Source organism: Nerophis lumbriciformis, linkage group LG12 (genome assembly GCF_033978685.3).
Source record: "Nerophis lumbriciformis linkage group LG12, RoL_Nlum_v2.1, whole genome shotgun sequence".
Taxonomy (NCBI): Eukaryota; Metazoa; Chordata; class Actinopteri; order Syngnathiformes; family Syngnathidae; genus Nerophis; species Nerophis lumbriciformis.
This window is the reverse complement of record NC_084559.2, coordinates 25,536,230-25,555,775: the sequence shown is the minus strand read 5'-3', so window position 1 is coordinate 25,555,775 and position 19,546 is coordinate 25,536,230.

Genomic DNA, 19,546 nt, shown 5'->3' with positions numbered 1-19,546 from the left:
AAACAAAAACAACACGTCTGTGACATATGCACATTAAAACACACGCACACACACACACACCCACACACACACACACACAATCCTGTGTGACATGACGTATATGATCAAAGCGCACACTACACATTTGATGAACAGGAAGCTGGGCTCTGAATAATGGAAAATGTGCTGCAATGTATTTCATTTAAACGAAACATCATGGTGAGACTCAATTGATTAGAATATTCCATTTATTTTATATCAATCAAAGACTACTTTGTTTTCCCCAGAACCTAATGTTTAGCTGACCCAAAGCCAGTACCTGTCGGCCAACATCGATGACCTCTGACCTCAGAAATGTTCATGTGGATGAATGAATGAAAAGAATCCCTATGTACACACTCACAAATCAAGGAGGATGTCTTCCCAGATGAATGGAAGATGTTAATAGCTAACTATTGCTGTTCTAATACTTTTTCCTTATGATGTTAGATAGCTTGAAGCGGACACTGCATTCTTCAAATTATTCATCTTTTCATTAAAATCTCTAAGCACACACACACACACACACACACACACACACACACACACACACACACACACACACACACACACACACACACACACACACACACACACACACACACACATTCTTGTATTGCTTACCTTCTTGAGACCTCTGAAAAATGCCTACCTCTTTAGGACCACCCTTTCTAGATATATCAAGATTTGTATTTACAACATTATTAATATATACATACTATGCAAATATAAAAAAGGTAAGCTTTTAGTAAAAAAAAAAAAAAATGTATTATTATTTTTTTTAAATTTAAACACACATTCTTGTATTGCTTACCTTCTTGAGACCTCTGAAAAATGCCTACCTCTTTAGGACCACCCTTTCTAGATATATAAAGATTTGTATTTACAACATTAATAATATATACATACTATGCAAACATAAAAAAGGTAAGCTTTTAGTAAATTGTAATTTTTTTAATTTTCTGTTTGTAATTGCTTTTTAATCTTCATGATTTACTTAAAGTTATTACAGTATGTCTCTATATACATTTTTATTTTTATTTTTTATTAATTTTGGCCTAAGTGGGCGCATTTCAATTTCTTACACACACTTGTTATTACATATGTTGGCCGGAGGGGGAGCACGTGAAAATTTTACACACACTTGTTATTTCATTTGTTGACCAGAGGGGACACACAGTCTATTTGAAAAATCCATCCTTTTTGGGACCACCCTAATTTTCATAGATTTCACCACCAGGGGGGTGCAAATGAGACATTCTCTATTAAATGCAATGTTTTTTTGTATTGGGACCATGACTTATGTCCTAACTTGTTCACAGGTTCTCATATGGAAGGTACTTTAATCTTTAATGTGGACTAAATGACACGCCAATAATAGTTTTGATCCACATATCTCTCTTCTCCTACCAAAAGGTGCAATCTGGATGTGTAATATCCTCATTGAATGACGACGTGTACTCGACCTCGGACCAACTGCCCTCGGGGACGAAACCAACAGGCTCATGTAAATATTGGGCTTCTTGAAACCATGCAGCAGAACACTTCTATTTTTTAACTTGTATTCTTATACATTCTATTTAATTTACTTATTTGTGACAAGAACCTGCGTTAAATGCGTTGCTGAAACTGCCCTGTCAAAACATTTACCTTTTTCCTTTTAATTTTACAGAATGAATACAAAAGACAGACGATGGACGGACAAGAGTCTTTCGTCCTAAGTGTGTGTCAACATTTTGGACGGTAGAAATAAAAAATATTATAAATATCGTCTATTTGGCTACACACTTTTATATTTCTATAGCTGCTAGAGGACTTAAGGGGCTGATTAAAACAAATTCAATTATTGATGCATTTTGGTGTCCTTTACTATTTAAATTATGTTTGTTTTTTTCACAGAGAATATATGTCATTAAGATATTTGTTTTATGAAAAAACTTGCATTTTTGCGTATTGAGCGGACTGAGTGCAGCCTCCCTCCCATGCACAAAAAAATATAAATACAAAAAAAATGGTGTCAATGTAAATGCACTGGACAACTTCTTTTAAAACGCCTATTAAAAGCACCTTTGACGTGCTAAAAACAATCTGGGTTGTTGTCTCGCCTATAATCTGTACAGCATGTTGTACAGATTATAGTTGTGTGCTGCATGTTACATAACATACACAACATACAACAGCACAGGTTGGATCACATAGATGTGCAGTAAATGAGTGTCTCCATGGTGACACCACTTTTGCTCTTGTAATCAATTGTGCATGCAGTTTTACAGTAGTAGATCACCCACAATGCACCCACTAATAGTACACACAATTTATAATTTGCACATGCTATTTGGCACTTGTTATTTTGGATCTTAGTAGATCAAAGCCGTTATTGTCTAATTAGTCAGCAACACAAGTGAGTACACCTCCCAGTGAACATGTCCAACAGAGTATCAATAGTATAAGCACCAACATCTATACTGCTATAAAAGATACACACTGGTTATTATCAAGTATAGGAATGTCTACTGTTTGTATTATTGTACTTATAGAATATATATATATTTTTTAATCTTATTTTTAAGATAGCTGCCCTATTAAAATCTCGTTCTATCTTGCAGACGGTGTGTTTTGTGTAATCAGTCTCAGGGTACACGGCGCAGTTTATTATAAACAGCAGCAAATGACGACGCGAAAGCTGAGTCCAAAGGTAACATTATTATTAATATTTAATTTAAGGCTATTTTTAATTCCATACCATAAGAGCCTGCTGGTTGTCATTTGCTTGTCTTTGATCGCACTGTAACCCATAATCTGATGTTGCTATGAATACTAATAATGCTGTTAATGTTTATAAGAGAAGGTCTCATTTAAATTTGATCACATCAAAGTACAGAATAGAATAGAATAGACTATAATACATTTTTGGTACCGTATTTTTCGGAGTATAAATCGCACCGGAGTATAAGTCGCACCTGCCTAAAATGCATAATAAATAAAGAAAAAAACATATATATGTCGCACTGGAGCCCGGCCAAACTATGAAAAAAACTGCGATTTATAGTCCGAAAAATACGGTAGTCCTGCAAGAAAGAGGAAGTTTGGGGAGAAAGAGACATTGACATAAGGTCAAATATAAGAGCTTCACGTGTAGGTGAGTCGAGTTTATTTATAGAGCACAATTCATACAGAAGTCATTTCAAAGTGCTTTACAGAAAATTAAGAGGCAAAATTAAAAATACAAATATTCACAAAAATAATCATAATTAAAATTAAAATCATCATCATAACTATTATAATTCAAATTAATTAGAGAGTGTAGATAAAAAATAATTTCAGTTGTCATAAGCAGAATTAAATGAAAGTGTTTTTTCAGCCTGGATTTGAACATTGCCATCGTTGAGACCTGTCTCACATCTTCAGGAAGATATTTCAGGAGCATAAAACTTTTGGTCCCGACTGCGGGCACCAGCAGGAGTCCTCTCCTTGAGGTTACAGAGATCAAGATGGTTCATATGGCTCTAACATGTCCGAGGCGTACAGTACATTGGCACAAGCCCACCAAAAGACTTGTTTTTAAGTCTATTTTCTGAGCAACAGGAAGCCCGGGCAGTGACCTGAGCATCGGACTAATATGGTCATATTTCCTGGTTCGAGTCAGGACTCGAGCAGCAGCATTTTGGATCTACTGTAGACACTCAGGAAACCTCAGAGGACAGATGGAGCACTTTATTGAGATTCCTTCAGTCCTCATCCTGACGTATCTGCCTCTAAAATCACCAAAGCACACATACCTAATTTTTCGGACTATAAGTCGCAGTTTTTTTCATAGTTTGGCCGGGAGTGCGACTTATACTCAGGAGCGACTTATGTGTGAAATTATTAACACATTACCGTAAAATATCAAATATTATTATTTAGCTCATTCACGTAAGAGACTAGATGTATAAGATTGCATGGGATTTAGCGATTAGGAGTGACAGATTGTTTGGTAAACGTATAGCATGTTCTATATGTTATAGTTACTTGAATGACTCTTACCATAATATGTTACGTTAACATACCAGGCACGTTCTCAGTTGGTTATTTATGAGTCATATAACGTACACTTATTCAGCCTGTTGTTGACTATTCTTTATTTATTTTAAATTGCCTTTCAAATGTCTATTCTTGGTGTTGGGTTTTATCAAATAAATGTCCCCAAAAAATGCGACTTATACTCCAGTGCGACTTTTATACGTTTTTTCTCTTCTTTATTATGCATTTTCGGCAGGTGTGACTTATACTCCAAAAAATACGGTACTCACATACTTAACTTATCAAGCGTGTTTTAGGGTAGCTATACTGCCAGGCCAGTGACGAGCAATATCATTTTGTCAAGACAGACTACACATTTTGGCCACCCAATTTTGTTTTTTATGTACTTCCTTTTTGTTTATGAGATATGTAAATGAAAAGACCACGTAAGGATTTAAAAACGAATAAGATAATTTTCAAATGGACTCTAAAAGACACAGGCAGCCAGTTATGGCAATATTTTAATGAAAACCAACCCTTTTTTTGTTTTAAAATCTGCCATATGAAATACAAATCGAAAAACGTCCCCAATTTTATTTTCTGATTTGCGTTTCAGAATTGGAAATAGAATGAACGGAAGGTACACGGACCCCAATCGTTTAATGTTTTTCATTTCCCATTCATGACCAAAACACACACTGACACTGTGTGTCTACGGATGCGCTATTCGTAACAAAAAGTTTCTGGTTGTATTTTGTGCCATAGAAAATAAGAAACATTGAAGCATGACCTTTCAACTTTATGCAGTGAAAGCAGATCAATTGAAACATGAGGTTCAATCCATTCTGATGCTTTAATTTCCTGCTTTTAACCCTTGTGTAATGTTCGTGTTGTTGTTACTCAGCCAGCGTTTGTGGGTCTGATGGACCCGTTGCATTTTGTGGCTTTTAATGCCTCACAATCAAACACTTTTATGTGAAAATACTGAACAGATGTTTACCTTATCTCAATAAACATCTGTTCAGTATTTTAACATAATAGTGTTTGATTGTGAGGCATTAAAAGCCACAAAATGCAACGGGTCCATCAGACCCACAAACGCTGGCTGAGTAACAACAATATGAACGTTGCACGGAAAATTTCTCTGCCAGTTTCTGCATCCCACAGGGATTCTTCTTTTGTGTTTCTGCACCTGCGGTTCCCACACAAGGTTGCGACATTGTTTTTCAACACTGTCTGCTCTCATTTTCTCGCACATTTGACCCTCTGATGTTCTGTGTACCTACACTCTGTTGTCCTCCTCCTGGCTAGGCCTGCTGTGTGTGTGTGTGTGTGTGTGTGTGTGTGTGTGTGTGTGTGTGTGTGTGTGTGTGTGTGTGTGTGTGTGTGTGTGTGTGTGTGTGGTACACAGAACATCAATTTCAACACTTCTACAAACGTATTAGCCCATCTTATATGTAATAGAAAAGTGTAGGGGGAGTGTATGGTGTGTGGTCATTAAAGGGGAACATTATCACAATTTCAGAATGGTTAAAACCATTAAAAATCAGTTCCCAGTGGCTTATTTTATTTTTCGACGTTTTTTTCAAAATTTTACCAATCACGCAATATCCCTAAAAAAAGCTTCAAAGTGCCTGATTTTAACCATCGTTATATACACCCGTCCATTTTCCTGTGACGTCACACAGTGATGCCAATACAAACAAACATGGCGGATAGAACAGCAAGCTATAGCGACATTAGCTCGGATTCAGACTCGGATTTCAGCGGCTTAAGCGATTCAACAGATTACGCATGTATTGAAACGGATGGTTGTAGTGTGGAGGCAGGTAGCGAAAACAAAATTGAATAAGAAACTGAAGCTATTGAGCCATATCGGTTTGAACCGTATGCAAGCGAAACCGACGAAAACGACACGACAGCCAGCGACACGGGAGAAAGCGAGGACGAATTCAGCGATCGCCTTCTAACCAATGATTGGTATGTGTTTGTTTGGCATTAAAGGAAACTAACAACTATGAACTAGGTTTACAGCATATGAAATACATTTGGCAACAACATGCACTTTGAGAGTGCAGACAGCCTATTTCAGGCGCGCTAAGAACATATATTTTTCCATGATTTCAGCACTCAGGTTAACCATACCTAAATAGACACAAAATACTGCATTACACAAGACTACTCGAATGATTGAAAAAAATAAATGTTTTTAAGCTAAATTATTGGTAAACACAGTTTATGTATAATAATTTACGTAAAACCGCGAGTAATGAATAAAGTTTTCATCAATTAATATATTCTGTAGACATACCCTCATCCGCTCTTTTTTCCTGAAAGCTGATCTGTCCAGTTTTGGAGTTGATGTCAGCAGGCCAGGGAAGCTAGGGTCTTTATGGTTGGAAATGCATCTGCTTTGAGTGTCGCAGGATATCCACACATTCTTGCCATCTCTGTCGTAGCATAGCTTTCGTCGGTAAAGTGTGCGGAACAAACGACTGACCATTTCGTCGGCTTTCCCCACACCCTCGTATTTTGAACAAATTTCGTCCAATTTCTTGCCACTTTCGCATCTTTGGGCCACTGGTGCAACTTGAATCCGTCCCTGTTCGTGTTGTTACACCCTCCGACAACACACCAACGAAAGTGAGAAAATGGCGGATTGCTTCCCGACGTGACGTCACGTCATCGCTCCGAGAGCGAATAATAGAAAGGCGTTTACTTCGCCAAAATTCACCCATTTAGAGTTCGGAAATCGGTTAAAAAAATATATGGTCTTTTTCCTGCAACATCAAGGTATATATTGACGCTTACATAGGTCTGGTGATAATGTTCCCCTTTAAATATGTATTCTGATAAATGTTTCTTCACAGAAATGAGCCAAAGTCAGTTTGAAAAATTAATTAATTGCATCATTTTTCTTTTGATAAAAAATGAAAACGGGTCCCACAGACCGGAACACCACACAAGGGTTAATTTGAGACCATGAGTGCTGTTTGTGCGCCAGTCATTATTTTACAACTGAAACAATATGATGGTACATTTAAAAGTAGATTTATGCAGCTTTAAACGAGGGAGTGTCATAATTGCTAAAGAATGCTGAAGTGTAGCGCGTGTGTGTGTGTGTGTGTGTGTGTGTGTGTGTGTGTGTGTGTGTGTGTGTGTGTGTGTGTGTGTGTGTGTGTGTGTGTGTGTGTGTGCGTGTGTGTAAGTACGTGCACACTCTCCCATTTACCCAGTGATTGGAGTTATCCATTATTGATGAAGTCCTGATGAGATCAATCAAGCCTGAGTTTTCTCGTCTTTGGCTGCCGAAGCTGATAATGCCGTTATGACATACTAATCGTCATGTCATGAATATTTAACTCACAAGAAATACAAATTCCATATTCATGACCTTTGTGTTTTTGTTTTGCTTTTTTTTTTTTCCATGCCCTCCCCACCTCCAATCATGCATTTCTGTGTGTATTTATACCGTAGTTAAGTTCTCCTTCTGCTGCTAATCTGATCACTAATACACTTTTTACACTGAGCTGCGACCATGAAGGCTCCACTGAGAACCAAACCACCAGTCAACAGCTCCGTTGCATCTCCATCCCGTCTGTTCTCCTTCTGCATTGTTGTTTTATTTACCTCAGAGACAAACACCATATTTATTCATGACTTCCCACAAAGTGCTGGTAAAATAAACATTTGTTTCCTCCTAATGAAAAGCATGTTTCTGAAATTAGCTGTTTTGTTGGGCGCTCGACCCCAAACTGCGCGCGCGCTCTAAAACGAGCGCGCTTGGAAATACAAAGGTAATAAAGCCGCGTAAATGCATTTGTTGTAGCGACAATCCTGTGGAGGGAGGCAGGAAGATCAGTAATAATTCATACACAAAAGAGCTAACTGTCTTCATAATTCATAAGAGGAGAAATATACACGCCAGCCGTCGATGGGCCCCGATACACTGGGAGGAAGTTGGAGCGAAAATCTGACTTTTAAAAATAAATAAGTAAAATATTGTCTTTTTTAGTCAGGGGCAGGTGGCGTTTTCAGTTTTTTCGGATAATACAACATATGTGTTTCTTCTGTTTGGCAAGCGTGTGCTGGTTTGCATGAATGTTTTAGTGCCTAAATGGAGGAAGGCATATTGACACGTATGCTCTTCTTTGAGAAAGGCCTCTGGCACGTACACACACATGGTTTGGGAAGACTCACCAAGCATTAAAATATAATGGATTGAGAAATAGCAAATAATGCACATATGTGCGTGTGTGTGTATGTGTGTGTGTGTGTGATAGCCCAATACGGTTGAAATTACAACACAACACACAACATCTAATTAACTCCAGCAAAGGGAATCCCCCCTGCAGTTATGAAGCCATTTTTCCTCAATTAGTATTTAACTAATGTTTATCTTTTCAGATTAAAACACGAAAATCAACACAGCTGATATGTATGATGCCTGTGGTTATGTATTGTAGTTCTCTTACGAAAGCCTCCTCCCTGCTGAATTGGTGTTTGCGACACTTACAATATCGCTTATAGCAGTGGCGGGTCGAGCTTTAAAAGGGGAACATTATCACCAGACCTATGTAAGCGTCAATATATACCAGTGACGTGCGGTGAGGTTCATGACTGGTGAGGCACTGACTTCATCACAGTCAGATTTACAAACATATGAACCCTAAAGAGTATATTATTCACCATTTGATTGGCAGCAGTTAACGGGTTATATTTAAAAGCTCATACCAGCATTCTTCCCTGCTTGGCACTCAGCATCAAGGGTTGGAATTGGGGGTTAAATCACCAACAATTATTCCCGGGCGTGGCGCCGCTGCTGCCCACTGCTCCCCTCACCTCCCAGGGGGTGATCAAGGGATGGGTCAAATGCAGAGGACAAATTTCACCACACCGAGTGTGTGAGACAATCATTGCTACTTTAACTTAACTTTAACTTTACACATACAAACTGTAGCACACAAAAAAGCACATTTAATAAAAAAAACGTTATTATGGTCTTACCTTTACTTATAAGTGCGGGAACAGTGGTGTTCGTGTTGGAGGAGTTGTGAATGAATGAAATATGAAATCCGTGCTGCAGTCTGCGGGTGTACCTAATGTTGTGTCCCTGCAGCGTCATTGGTACTTTAACTTAACTTTAACTTTACACATACAAACTGTAGCACACAAAAAAGCACATTTAATAAAAAAAACGTTATTATGGTCTTACCTTTACTTATAAGTGCGGGAATAGTGGTGTTCGTGTTGGAGGAGTTGTGAATGAATGAAATATGAAATCCGTGCTGCAGTCTGCAGGTGTACCTAATGTTGTGTCCCTGCAGTCGTTCACGGCTCCTCCGGCGCGAGCAATGTTGTTTTTGCACTTTTTGGCTTCTTGTTAAGTGACTTTTTTTGGGTGGATTCGGTCTTGCACGTGGAGGGTTTGGGTGTGGGCTTTGGTTGGTGTGGCGTTCCCATCGGGGCAGTCTGCGGCGGAGGTGCATTAACCGGCACCAGGAGGCGGGATTACGCGAGCCTCACACAGTGCATCTTCGCAGCAGTTTTATGATTGCTCAGCACAAGAAATACGTTACACACATACAGTTGTTGACAAAATACACTGTACATTATATACCTCAGCTAACTAAACTATGGAAATGTATAATATAATTCATATAGCAATACGATCTCACTGCACATCAGGCCAGCAGTTAGCCGAGTCCGTAATCCATGGTGAGGCACAATTCAGTGACATGCCTCAACTGGCTGCTGTTCACCGCACCGTCTCTTCTCAGTATTTGAACGGCAAATGTGAAAATTCAGCGATTTTGAATACAGATAATCTAAAACTGGTGAAGTTAAATGGAAAATAACATTATAGTATAATCACTGGATACATATAACAATTTAATTTTTTTTTTTTTTTTTTTTTTACATTTTTTTTCTTTCCATGATGGCAGGTGAGGCCGCGCCTCACCTGCCTCTAGTGACTGCACGTCACTGATATATACCTTGATGTTGCAGAAAAAAGACCATATATTTTTTTTACCGATTTCCGAACTCTAAATGGGTGAATTTTGGCGAATTAAACGCCTTTCTATTATTTGCTCTCGGAGCGATGACGTCACGTTGTGACGTCACATCGGGAAGCAATCCGCCATTTTCTCACTTTCGTCGGTGTGTTGTCGGAGGGTGTAACAACACGAACAGGGACGGATTCAAGTTGCACCAGTGGCCCAAAGATGCGAAAGTGGCAAGAAATTGGACGAAATTTGTTCAAAATACGAGGCTGTGCGGAAAGCCGACGAAATGGTCAGTCGTTTGTTCCGCACACTTTACCGACGAAAGCTATGCTACGACAGAGATGGAAAGAATGTGTGGATATCCTGCGACACTCAAAGTAGATGCTGACATCAACTCCAAAACTGGACAGATCAGCTTTCAGGAAAAGAGAGCGGATGAGGGTATGTCTACAGAATATATTAATTGATGAAAACTTTATTCATTACTCGCGGTTTTACGTAAATTATTATACATAAACTGTGTTTACCAATAATTTAGCTTAAAAACATTTATCTTTTTCAATCATTCGAGTAGTCTTGTGTAATGCAGTATTTTGTGTCTATTTAGGTATGGTTAACCTGAGTGCTGAAATCGTGGAAAAATATATGTTCTTAGCGCGCCTGAATTGGGCTGTCTGCACTCTCAAAGTGCATGTTGTTGCCAAATGTATTTCATATGCTGTAAACCTAGTTCATAGTTGTTAGTTTCCTTTAATGCCAAACAAACACATACCAATCGTTGGTTAGAAGGCGATCGCCGAATTCGTCCTCGCTTTCTCCCGTGTCACTGGCTGTCGTGTCGTTTTCGTCGGTTTCGCTTGCATACGGTTCAAACCGATATGGCTCGATAGTTTCAGTTTCTTTTTCAATTTCCTTTTCGCTACCTGCCTCCACACTACAACCATCCGTTTCAATACATGCGTAATCTGTTGAATCGCTTAAGCCGCTGAAATCCGAGTCTGAATCCGAGCTAATGTCGCTATAGCTTGCTGTTCTTTCCGCCATGTTTGTTTGTGTTGGCATCACTGTGTGACGTCACAGGAAAATGGACGGGTGTATATAACGATGGTTAAAATCAGGCACTTTGAAGCTTTTTTTAGGGATATTGCGTGATGGGTAAAATTTTGAAAAAAACTTCGAAAAATAAAATAAGCCACTGGGAACTGATTTTTAATGATTTTAACCTTTCTGAAATTGTGATAATGTTCCCCTTTAAACGATGGTTTAGTGTGGCTAACACTGGACTTAGGCTAAATAATTATTCGTGTAAGGAGTTATCCGGCTTAATGTAGACAGGGCCTTAGTGACGAACTGACCTCTTTAGTTGGCTTGGTGAGTCGTGACAAACTCAAGAAATTCACAGACTTGATTTGTGGAATAGCCAAGTTCGTCTGGGATAAATGTTTGTGGTTGTTTGCTCTGCGTTGCACATCTTTTTCCACATTAAACAAGTCCGCACTATAAAAGTGGGTGACATTGTTATCACCAGGAAAGATGAGGTCACCTACCTAGGTTCCATTCTAGAGGCTAATATTTCCTGTGATAAAATGGCAACCAAGGTAATCAAAAAGGTCAACCAATGAACGAGATTTCTTTATAGAATCTCCTCTCTGGTCAACAAAAGCACCATAAGTATTTTAACGGGAACTCTCGTTCAACCCTTTTTCGATTACGCATGCACCTCCTGGTACCCTAGCACCTCCAAAATCCTCAAATCTAAACTCCAAACATCCCAGAACAAGCTAGTCATATTACTTCTAGACCTCCACCCCAGATCCCACCTCACTCCTACCCACTTCTCCAAAGTGGGCTGGCTCAGGGTGGAGGACAGAGTAAAACAACTTGCACTGAGCCTAGTCTATAAAATCCGCTACACCTCCCTGATACCGAAGTACATGTCAAACTACGACAAATGACCGCCATAACCACAACACCAGGGGGAGCTCCACTAACCACGTTAAACCCAGATTCCGATCTAACAAAGGTCTTAACTCATTCTCTTTCTATGCCACATCAATGTGGAATGTGCTCCCAACACGTATAAAAGAAAGGGCATCTCTATCCTCCTTCAAAACCGCAATAAAAGTACACCTCCAGGCAACTTCAACCCTAAACTAACACCCTCCCCGGATTGTTAATAATCATATGTAAACAATCAAATGTAGATACTTTTCTTATGCCTTCTGATCTCTCTCTCTCTCTCTCTATGTCCACTACTTGCTGTACATATCCTACCAAATCAGACCTACACTGTTTCAATATCCATTTCTCTGTTCTCAATTGTTGATGACTGATGATAACAACCAAACCCCCACACCCCGAATTGTAAATAATGTAAATAATTCAATGTATACACCCTGATGATTATCTTGTGTGATGACTGTATTATGATGATAGTATATATGATAGTATATATCTGTATCATGAATCAATTTAAGTGGACCCCGACTTAAACAAGTTGAAAAACTTATTCGGGTGTTACCATTTAGTGGTCAATTGTACGGAATATGTACTTCACTGTGCAACCTACTAATAAAAGTCTCAATCAATCAATCAATCAATCCGTTTGTGGCTCTGCAGCATCAATCATACCAGGCAGTCAAGCAATAATCAGATATGAGTCCTATTCTGGTCTTTTTGTTACTGCTTCAGTCGACTGTGCATCTCACCAAAGCCTGACTCTGCTGCTTGTTTAAATACACGAGCACTGACTGTAAGTGTGTGTTATGAAGAGAAGTATTGGTTCTTCTCTGTGGCGGAGGATGGAAGGGGGAGGGGATCTAAAAGCAAATGTTCTCTTAGCTTAGCCGTCTTTAGACCTCTTGGGATCCTGCAGAACATTACAAGTGGCTTTTATTCAAACACACTCCCTTCCTTATTTTAACACACACCACTCGAACAAAATGCCCATGCTGTGTTTATGCAAGCCGTATAGGTTGCCTCGGGCCTTCAGGCTGCATGGTAAAAACCCGTGGACTGAGAGGGACAATAAATGAGCGGTGGTAAGGATGGACGAGAAACAGGACATTACATGCTGACTGACCACAGCAATGTTTTATTGTCGTCTTCCTCTCTAAACATCAGTTCCCATCATTTTAGAAATGAAATATTACTACAATTAAAAATGGCCAAATCCAAGGAAAATGTTCTCCCACAATCCTTTATTGTTTCATTCTATTAAAATATTGTCACATATTGTCAGTCCAACCACAAAACAATGGTTGTCTTTTTTTCTTTGACAAGTCCTACATGTACCCTTCCCAAGTTGTCTCTCGCCCGCTTTCACACACACGCACACACACACACGCACACACACACACACACACACACACACACACAACACACACACACATACATTTGCACCATCACCCCCTACTCTTGATAGGCCAGGGGGGTTCCATTAGTCTCTACCACCTGCTGTGCTACACTCACTTGTCCTCACTCCACACACACACACACACACACACACACACACACACACACACACACACACACACACACACACACACACACATACACACATTATTGTATTTGTTACCTTCTTGAGACCTCCGAAAAAGGCCTACCTCTTTAGGACCACCCTTTCTAGATATATAAAGATTTGTATTTACAACATTAATAATATATACATACTATGCAAATATAAAAAAGCTTGTTGTGAAAAATAAGTTGGAATTTCACAAGAAAAATGTCACTATTTCACAAGAAAAACGTAGAATTTTGGCAGTATTAAAATAAAAGTCGTAATTTTACTCAACGCCAGGCAAAATTTTACAAGAAAAACTGAACATTTGTGCGATATTATGATAAAAGTTGGAATTTTACTCAATAACAGTCGCAATTTTACAAGAAAAGCTTCAAATTTTGGCAATTTTATGGAAAGAGTCATAATTTTAAATAATTTTACTCGACAAAAGTCACAATTTTATCTGAAAACTTAAAAATTTGGGCAATATTATAATACTGATCGGAATTTCACTTGGCAAAATTATGACGAAAGTCATAATTTTACTCAAAAAATGTCACTATTTTACAAGACCAACAAACAAATTGGCAATATTGTGATAAAAGTCAGAATTTTATATGACAAATGTCACCATTTTGCATTAAAAAGTAACAATTTAACATAAAAAAGTAATACTTTTACGAGAAAATATTGCAATATTACAGAAACAGAAAGAATAAGACAAAAAAAGTCGACACATTGTGAGAAAAAGACTGTTTTTAGTTTTTAAAAAAAAAATTGTATACAGTATGTCTTTATATACATATTTATTTCATTTTTCTAATTAATTTTGGCCAAAGGGGGCGCATTTCAATTTCTTACACACACTTATTACTATGTCGGCCAGAGGGGGCGCATTTCAATTGTTTACACACACTTGTTATTTCATATGTCAACCAGAGGGGGCGCACTTTTAAAACCGACACGCAGTCAATTTGAAGAATCCCTCCTTTTTGGGACCACCCTCATTTTGATAGATTTCACCACCAGGGGTGCAAATGAGACATTCTCTATTAGATGCAATGGTTTTCTGTATTGGGACCATGACTTCGGTCATAACTTGTTCACATATGGAAGGTACTTTTCCTTGTTGATGTCTCAAGAAGGGTAGAAATACAAGAATACACACACACACACACACACACACACACACACACACACACACACACACACACACACACACGCACACACACACACACACACATACACACACACACACACATTATTGTATTTGTTACCTTCTTGAGACCTGCGAAAAAGGCCTACCTCTTTAGGACCACCCTTTCTAGATATATAAAGATTTGTATTTACAACATTAATAATATATACATACTATGCAAATATAAAAAAGCTTGTTGTGAAAAATAAGTTGGAATTTCACAAGAAAAAGGTCACCATTTCACAAGAAAAACGTAGAATTTTGGCAGTATTAAAATAAAAGTCGTAATTTTACTCAACGCCAGGCAAAATTTTACAAGAAAAACTGAACATTTGTGCGATATTATGATGAAAGTTGGAATTTTACTCAGTAACAGTCGCAATTTTACAAGAAAAGCTTCAAATTTTGGCTATTTTATGGAAAGAGTCGTCATTTTAAATAATTTTACTCGACAAAAGTCACAATTTTATAAGAAAACTATAATATATATATTATAATAATGATCGGAATTTTGCTTGGCAAAATTATGACCAAACATTTTACTCAAAAAATGTCACAATTTTACAAGACCAACAAACAAATTGGCAATATTGTGATAAAAGTCAGAATTTTATATGACAAATGTCACCATTTTGCATTAAAAAGTAACAATTTTACATAAAAAAGTAATAATTTTACGAGAAAATATTGCAATATTACAGAAACAGAAAGAATAAAGTCGACACATTGTGAGAAAAAGACTGTTTTTAGTTTAAAAAAAAAATTGTATACAGTATGTCTTTATATACATATTTATTTAATTTTTTAAATTCATTTTGGCCAAAGGGGGCGCATTTCAATTTCTTACACACACTTATTACCTATGTTGACCAGAGGGGGAGCATTTCACATTTTTACACACACTTGTTATTTCATATGTTGACCAGAGGGGGAGCACTTTTAAAACCGACACACAATCAATTTGAAGAATCCCTCCTTTTTGGGACCACCCTCATTTTGATAGATTTCACCACCAGGGGCGCAAATAGAGACATTCTCTATTAGATGCAATGGTTTCCCGTATTGGGACCACGGTTTCGATCCTAACTTGTTCACATATGGAAGGTACTTTTCCTTGTTGATGTCTCAAGAAGGGTAGAAATACAAGAATACACACACACACACATGCACACACACACACACACACACACACACACACACACACACACACACACACACACACACACACACACACACACACACACACACACATACACACATTATTGTATTTGTTACCTTCTTGAGACCTCCGAAAAAGGCCTACCTCTTTAGGACCACCCTTTCTAGATATATAAAGATTTGTATTTACAACATCAATAATATATACATACTATGCAAATATAAAAAAGCTTGTTGTGAAAAATAAGTTGAAATTTCACAAGAAAAATGTCGCCATTTCACAAGAAAAACGTAGAATTTTGGCAGTATTAAAATAAAAGTGGTAATTTTACTCAACGCCAGACAAAATTTTACAAGAAAAACTGAACATTTGTGTGATATTATGATAAAAGTTGGAATTTTACTCAGTAACAGTCGCAATTTTTCAAGAAAAGCTTCAAATTTTGGCAATTTTATGGAAAGAGTCGTAATTTTAAATAATTTTACTCGACAAAAGTCAGAATTTTATCTGAAAACTTAAAAATGTTGGCAATTTTATGAAAAGAGTCGTAATTTTACTCGACAAAAGTCCCAATTTTATGAGAAAACTTAAAAATTTGGGCAATATTATAATAATGATCGGAATTTCACTTGGCAAAATTATGACAAAAGTCATAATTTTACTCAAAAAATTTCACTATTTTACAAGACCAACAAAAAAAATGGCAATATTGTGATAAAAGTCAGAATTTCATATGACAAATGTCACCATTTTGCATTAAAAAGTAACAATTTTACATAAAAAAGTAATACTTTTACGAGAAAATATTGCAATATTACAGAAACAGAAAGAATAAGACGAAAAAAAAGTCGACACATTTTGAGAAAAAGACTGTTTTTAGTTTAAAAAAAAAATTGTATACAGTATGTCTTTATATACATATTTATTTCATTTTTTTAATTCATTTTGGCCAAAGGGGGCGCATTTCAATTTCTTACACACACTTATTACCTATGTCGGCCAGAGAGGGCGCATTTCAATTGTTTACACACACTTGTTATTTCATATGTCGACCAGAGGGGGCGCACTTTTAAAACCGACACACAGTCAATTTGAAGAATCCCTCCTTTTTGGGACCACCCTCATTGTGATAGATTTCACCACCAGGGGTGCAAATAGAGACATTCTCTATTAGATGCAATGGTTTTCCGTATTGGGACCATGACTTCGGTCCTAACTTGTTCACATATGGAAGGTACTTTTCCTTGTTGATGTCTCAAGAAGGGTAGAAATACACACACACACACACCACACACACACACACACACACACACACACACACACACACACACACACACACACATGGTGTATTTTCACTGACTCACAATCACTGCCATCTTATGGACAAAATGACACACTTAAAAAGTAGGTGCAAAATTAGGATTACACTGACAATAAATACCATAAATAATAAATAAATGTTCTGTATTATCCATAAACTGTGTTTTTGATGCAAAAGAATCAAAAATATTACGACTCTGAATGTTTGGATCTAATTTCCCAATGTTTTTCACTGAAATATTTGAACTCTTAAAGTGGAACATTATCACCAGACCTATGTAAGCGTCAATATATACCTTGATGTTGCAGAAAAAAGACCATATATTTTATTAACCGATTTCCGAACTCTATATGGGTGAATTTTGGCGAATTAAACGCCTTTCTATTATTCGCTCTCGGAGGGTGTAACAACACGAACAGGGACGGATTCAAGTTGCACCAGTGGCCCAAAGATGCGAAAGTGGCAAGAAATTGGACGTTTACCGCACACTTTACCGACGAAAGCTATGCTACGACAGAGATGGCAAGAATGTGTGGATATCCTGCGACACTCAAAGCAGATGCATTTCCAACGATAAAGTCAAAGAAATCTGCCGCCAGACCCCCAGGAAAAGAGTGCGGATGAGGGTATGTCTACAGAATATATTAATTGATGAAAACTGGGCTGTCTGCACTCTCAAAGTGTATGTTGTTGCCAAATGTATTTCATATGCTGTAAACCTAGTTCATAGTTGTTAGTTTCCTTTAATGCCAAACAAACACATACCAATCGTTGGTTAGAAGGCGATCGCCGAATTCGTCCTCGCTTTCTCCCGTGTCGCTGGCTGTCGTGTCGTTTTCGTCGATTTCGCTTGCATACGGTTCAAACCGATATGGCTCAATAGCTTCAGTTTCTTCTTCAATTTCGTTTTCGCTACCTGCCTCCACACTACAACCATCCGTTTCAATACATGCGTAATCTGTTGAATCGCTTAAGCCGCTGAAATCCGAGTCTGAATCCGAGCTAATGTCGCTATAAACTTGCTGTTCAATCCGCCATGTTTGTTTGTATCGGCATCACTATGTGACGTCACAGGAAAATGGACGGGTGGTTAAAATCAGGCACTTTGAAGCTTTTTTTAGGGATATTGCGTGATGGGTAAAATTTTGAAAAAAACTTCGAAAAATAAAATAAGCCACTGGGAACTGATTTTTAATGGTTTTAACCCTTCTGAAATTGTGATAATGTTCCCCTTTAAACACTTTGCCTCCTTCTCTCATGATTCCTGGTCCCCGCCGCACCCTCCGTCCATGTTGCCATCCCTTACTTCATTTCCTCACCCCCGCCCCTCGGTTCCTGCCCCTGCTCTCCCATGCCCCTCCTCAGCTCAGCGAAGACGGGGCGACGCGCTGCAATTACTCTAATTGGTTGTGACTTCTTCATTTACATGACAAGTGCTCAGCGGTCCTGGGAACCAACGGCCTGCTTTCTGCACCCTGCTGCAGCTCCGGTCAGCCTCTGGTCCTCTGGGGTCCTGCGGGGTCCTGTGGGTTTCGAAGGGGTGCTCGGTGCAATGCCAGGGGACGGAGACTAAAGATGGTCTAAGGATAGGATGATTCTGGTGGAATTGATGATGACTTTTTTTTCAGAGATTCTTCCAAAAGACAGATGCAAATGATGGATATTTGGGCACCTTGTTTGGGTTAAGGATGGTGGGAGTGTGTTGGATGGACGCTGCAGAACAATATTGTCTGCTTCTCAGCATTCCTCCTGCTCATCGTCACGGGGACGCTGCCACCCCTAACTGGACACCAACTCAAACAGTGAAACTACTCATTAGCAGGGCTCATGTGTGTGTGCGCACGTATGAGTCGTGCATGTGTGTGTGTCCCCGCACTGTTAGTTTAGGCATTAGGAGTGTACTCAACCCAGCTATTCTTATGGTAATTCCGGAGTTAGGTATTCATTCGGGTGGGCGGCTCCAATGTTTGCTTTGCAGATAAAAAGGGGTTTTATTACCAGCTGAAGTTCACTTGTCAGGACTAATCTCCTTTAAACAGCCATTCTGCAGGGAGACGCGCACACACTTACTCCACTTCGGGCTCTACACATGCGGCCTGTGATTGTTGCCTTTCATGGAGAAACGCTCAAAGATCTCCTCACAAAGACTGTGACGGTGCATTTGCTTGCTCACTTCCAACTTCAAATGGACTGGAAGCGACAAACTCACATCAAAAAAAAAAAAAAAAAAGACAGGTTATCATGCACATCATTCCCTTTTTTATCTGCTATCAAAGCACCCATAGAGTATAAAACATATCTTATCAGTGCAAATGAATGCTTCTGACTAGAGATG